Source organism: Neovison vison, chromosome 10 (assembly GCF_020171115.1).
Source record: "Neovison vison isolate M4711 chromosome 10, ASM_NN_V1, whole genome shotgun sequence".
NCBI lineage: Eukaryota > Metazoa > Chordata > Mammalia > Carnivora > Mustelidae > Neogale > Neogale vison.
Window position 1 is genome coordinate 6,294,916 of NC_058100.1, and position 5,927 is coordinate 6,300,842.

A 5,927-nucleotide genomic window follows, 5' to 3' on the forward strand; every position below is an offset into this window, starting at 1 on the left:
GTTTGCAAATATCTTCTCCCATTCTGTCAGTTGTCTTTTGATTTTGTTAACTGTTTCCTTTGCTGTGCAAAAGCTTTTGATCTTGATGAAATCCCAATAGTTCATTTTTGCCCTTGCTTCCCTTGCCTTTGGCGATGTTCCTAGGAAGATGTTGCTGCGGCTGAGGTCGAAGAGGTTGCTGCCTGTGTTCTCCTCAAGGATTTTGATGGATTCCTTTCTCACATTGAGGTCCTTTATCCATTTTGAGTCTATTTTTGTGTGTAGTGTAAGGAAATGGTCCAATTTCATTTTTCTGCATGTGGCTGTCCAATTTTCCCAGCACCATTTATTGAAGAGGCTGTCTTTTTTCCATTGGACATTCTTTCCTGCTTTATCGAAGATTAGTTGATAATAGAGTTGAGGGTCTATTTCTGGGCTCTCTATTCTGTTCCATTGATCTATGTGTCTGTTTTTGTGCCAGTACCATGCTGTCTTGATGATGACAGCTTTGTAATAGAGCTTGAAGTCCAGAATTGTGATGCCACCAACTTTGGCTTTCTTTTTCAACATTCCTTTGGCTATTCGCAGTCTTTTCTGGTTCCATATAATTTTAGGATTATTTGTTCCATTTCTTTGAAAAAGATGGATGGTACTTTGATAGGAATTGCATTAAATGTGTAGATTGCTTTAGGTAGCATAGACATTTTCACAATATTTATTCTTCCAATCCAGGAGCATGGAACATTTTTCCATTTCTTTGTGGCTTCCTCAATTTCTTTCATGAGTACTTTATAGTTTTCTGAGTATAGATTCTGTGCCTCTTTGGTTAGGTTTATTCCTAGGTATCTTATGGTTTGGGGTGCAATTGTAAATGGGATGGACTCCTTAATTTCTCTTTCTTCTGTCTTGTTGTTGGTGTAGAGAAATGCAACTGATTTCTGTGCATTGATTTTATATCCTGACACTTTACTGAATTCCTGTACAAGTTCTAGCAGTTTTGGAGTGGAGTCTTTTGGGTTTTCCACATATAGTATCATATCATCTGTGAAGACTGATAGTTTGACTTCTTCTTTGCCGATTTGGATGCCTTTAATTTCCTTTTGTTGTCTGACTGCTGAGGCTAGGACTTCTAGTACTATGTTGAATAGCAGTGGTGATAATGGACATCCCTGCCGTGTTCCTGACCTTAGCGGAAAAGCTTTCAGTTTTTCTCCATTGAGAATGATACTTGCGGTGGGTTTTTCATAGATGGCTTTGATGATATTGAGGTATGTGCCCTCTATCCCTACACTTTGAAGAATTCTGATCAGGAAGGGATGCTGTACTTTGTCAAATGCTTTTTCAGCATCTATTGAGAGTATCATATGGTTCTTGTTCTTTCTTTTATTGATGTGTTGTATCACATTGACTGATTTGCGGATGTTGAACCAACCTTGCAGCGCTGGAATAAATCCCACTTGGTCGTGGTGAATAATCCTTTTAATGTACTGTTGAATCCTATTGGCTAGTATTTTGGTGAGAATTTTTGCATCTGTGTTCATCAAGGATATTGGTCCATAGCTCTCTTTTTTTATGGGATCCTTGTCTGGTTTTGGGGTCAAGGTGATGTTGGCCTCATAAAATGAGTTTGGAAGTTTTCCTTCCATTTCTATTTTTTGGAACAGTTTCAGGAGAATAGGAATTAGTTCTTCTTTAAATGTTTGGTAGAATTCCCCCGGGAAGCCGTCTGGCCCTGGGCTTTTGTTTGTTTGGAGATTTTTAATGACTATTTCAATCTCCTTACTGGTTATGGGTCTGTTTAGGCTTTCTATTTCTTCCTGGTTCAGTTGTGGTAGTTTATATGTTTCTAGGAATGCATCCATTTCTTCCAGATTGTCAAATTTGTTGGCGTAGAGTTGCTCATAGTATGTTCTTATAATAGTTTGTATTTCTTTGGTGTTAGTTGTGATCTCTCCTTTTTCATTCATGATTTTATTTATTTGGGTCCTTTCTCTTTTCTTTTTGATAAGTCTGGCCAGGGATTTATCAATTTTATTAATTCTTTCAAAGAACCCGCTCCTAGTTTCGTTGATTTGTTCTATTTTTTTTTTTGGTTTCTATTTCAGTGATTTTTGCTCTGATCTTTATGATTTCTCTTCTCCTGCTGGGCTTAGGGTTTCTTTCTTGTTCTTTCTCCAGCTCCTTTAGGTGTAGGGTTAGGTTGTGTACCTGAGACCTTTCTTGTTTCTTGAGAAAGGCTTGTACCACTATATATTTTTCTCTCAGGACTGCCTTTGTTGTGTCCCACAGATTTTGAACCGTTGTATTTTCATTATCATTTGTTTCCATGATTTTTTTCAATTCTTCTTTAATTTCCCGGTTGGCCCATTCATTCTTTAGAAGGATGCTGTTTAGTCTCCATGTATTTGGGTTCTTTCCAAACTTCCTCTTGTGGTTGAGTTCTAGCTTCAGAGCACTGTGGTCTGAAAATATGCAGGGAATGATCCCAATCTTTTGATACCGGTTGAGTCCTGATTTAGGACCGAGGATGTGATCTATTCTGGAGAATGTTCCATGTGCACTAGAGAAGAATGTGTATTCTGTTGCTTTGGGATGAAATGTTCTGAATATATCTGTGATGTCCATCTGGTCCAGTGTGTCATTTAAGACCTTTATTTTCTTGTTGATCTTTTGCTTGGATGATCTGTCCATTTCAATGAGGGGAGTGTTAAAGTCCCCTACTGTTATTGTATTATTGTTGATGTGTTTCTTTGATTTTGTTATTACTTGGTTTATATAGTTGGCTGCTCCCACGTTGGGGGCATAGATATTTAAAATTGTTAGATCTTCTTGTTGGACAGACCCTTTGAGTATGATATAGTGTCCTTCCTCATCTCTTATTATAGTCTTTGGCTTAAAATCTAATTGATCTGATATAAGGATTGCCACTCCTGCTTTCTTCTGATGTCCATTAGCATGGTAAATTCTTTTCCACCCCCTCACTTTAAATCTGGAGGTGTCTTTGGGCTTAAAATGAGTTTCTTGGAGGCAACATATAGATGGGTTTTGTTTTTTTATCCATTCTGATACCCTGTGTCTTTTGATTGGGGCATTTAGCCCATTACCAATCAGGGTAACTATTGAGAGATATGAATTTAGTGCCATTGTATTGCCTGTAAGGTGACTGTTACTGTATATTATCTCTGTTCCTTTCTGATCTATCACTTGTAGGTTCTCTCTTTGCTTAGAGGACCCCTTTCAATATTTCCTGTAGAGCTGGTTTGGTGTTTGCAAATTCTTTCAGTTTTTGTTTTTCCTGGAAGCTTTTAATCTCTCCTTCTATTTTCAATGATAGCCTAGCTGGATATAGTATTCTTGGCTGCATGTTTTTCTCGTTTAGTGCTCTGAAAATATCATGCCAGCTCTTTCTGGCCTGCCAGGTCTCTGTGGAAAGTCAGCTGCCAATGTAATATTTTTACCATTGTATGTTACAGACTTCTTTTCCCGGCTGCTTTCAGGATTTTCCCTTTGTCACTAAGACTTGTAAATTTTACTATTAGGTGACGGGGTGTGGGCCTATTCTTATTGATTTTGAGGGGCGTTCTCTGAACCTCCTGAATTTTGATGCTTGTTCCCTTTGCCATATTGGGGAAATTCTCCCCAATAATTCACTCCAGTATACCTTCTGCTCCCCTCTCTCTTTCTTCTTCTTCTGGAATCCCAATTATTCTAATGTTGTTTCGTCTTATGGTGTCACTTATCTCTCGAATTCTCCCCTCGTGGTCCAGTAGCTGTTTTCCCTTTTTTGCTCAGCTTCTTTATTCTCTGTCATTTGGTCTTCTATATCACTAATTCTTTCTTCTGCCTCATTTATCCTAGCAGTGAGAGCCTCCATTTTTTATTGCACCTCATTAATAGCTTTTTTGATTTCAACTTGGTTAGATTTTAGTTCTTTTATTTCTCCAGAAAGGGCTTTTATATCTCCCGAGAGGGTTTCTCTAATATCTTCCATGCCTTTTTCGAGCCTGGCTAGAACCTTGAGAATTGTCATTCTGAACTCTAGATCTGACATATTACCAATGTCTGTATTGATTAGGTCCCTAGCCTTCGGTACTGCCTCTTGTTCTTTTTTTTGTGGTGAATTTTTCCGCCTTGTCATTTTGTCCAGATAAGAGTATATGAAGGAGCAAGTAAAATACTAAAAGGGTGGCAGCAACCCCAGGAAAATATGCTTTAACCAAATCAGAAGAGATCCCAAATCGTGAGGGGGGAGAAAGGGGATAAAAAGAGGTTCCAAAAGAAAGAAAGGGAAAAAAAAAAAGAATTAAAAAAAATGAATACAGAAAAGTATAAAAAAGAAAATATATATATATTAGATAAACTAGTTAAAAAACGTTAAAAAGGAAAAGGGTAGAAGTTAAAAAATTTTTTAGCAAAAGAAGAGAAAAAAAATGAAAAAGAAAAAGATTACTTTAACTGCAAGACTAAAAAATGACAGGGAGAAAGCCAGGGAGTTCCGTGCTTTGCTTTCTCCTCTTCTGGAATTCTGTTGCTCTCCTTGGTATTGAAACTGCACTCCTTGGTAGGTGAACTTGGTCTTGGCTGGATTTCTTGTTGATCTTGGTGGGGGGGGGGGTGCTGGTGTCGTGATTCTCAAGTGTCTTTGCCCCAGGCGGAATTACACCGCCCTTACCAGGGGCCGGGCTGAGTGATCTGCTCGGCTTTGCTTTCAGGAGCTTTTGTTCCCTGAGCGCTTTCCGTAGAGTTCCGGAGGACGGGAATACAAATGGCGGCCTCCTGCTCTCCGGCCCGGAGGAGCCGAGAGCCCGGGCCCGCTCCCCTGTGCGCCCTCAGCGAACAGCTCCTAGTAACTCGCGTCTGCCTGACCTCCAGCCGCGCTCCGAGCTCACCGAGCCAGCGACCGGTTCAAGGTAACCCCGAGCTGCGAGCTCACTGTCGGCTCTGTCTCTGCAGCCAGCTTTCCCGTTCCAATACCCGCAAGCTCTGTGACACTCAGGCACCCCCGATCCTTCTGTGACCCCGCAGGACCTGAGGTCACGCCGACCCCGCGTGGGCTTCGCCCTGGTTTAGCCTCCGGAGCGATGTCCCTCAGCGGAACAGACTTTTAAAAGTCCTGATTCTGTGCTCCGTTGCTCCGCCGCTTGCCGGGAGCCGGCCCCTCCCCCCAGGGTCTATCTTCCCGTCGCTTTGGATTCACTTCTCCCGCCAGTCCTACCTTTCAGAAAGTGGTTGTTTTTCTGTTTCTAGAATTGCTGTTCTTCTTCTCTTCGATCTGCCGATGGATTTGCAGGTGTTTGCAATCTTTAGATAAGTTTTCTAGCTGATCTCCTGCTAGCTGAAGTAGTCTCAGCCTGCTACTTCTCCGCCATCTTCTATGTATCAAAACAGGTAACTTTCTAACACTTGAGCAATTCCTGTGGTGTCCTTGGACGTGGGGCCCTGGAGGCAGCGGCCAGCCCCTTGCCGCTGTTGGCAGGGCGGCCCGGGTACATCTGGAGGCTGTAGCTGCCCTCAGATGGGGCTTGGGGGGAGGGTGTAGGTGGGTCTGGGAGGGCTTTGTGCAGGGGACCTAGAGCAGAGCAAGGCAGTCACAGGCATCCCTGGCCTGATGCGGAGTCCCGCGAAAAAACCCAAGGGACGCCTCACTCCAGGCAGAAGGAAACCCAGCTCTGTGCTCTGAGAGCCAACCCTCCTATCCAAGGAGAGACACCTAAGATAGCAGTAATGCGGCTGGGACAGAGCAGCATCTCGCGGAGTTTCAACTCCTGTGATTTTCTTCTACTTCCTCTAAAAATTGCTTTCTTCCATTTGAAAACCTAATTTGGGGTGCCTGGATGGCTCAGTCAGTTAAGCATCTGACTCCTGACTTCAACTCAGGTCATGATATCAGGGTCATGGAACTGAGCCCCACACTGGGCTCTGTGCTGAGTGTAGTCTGCTTGAAATTC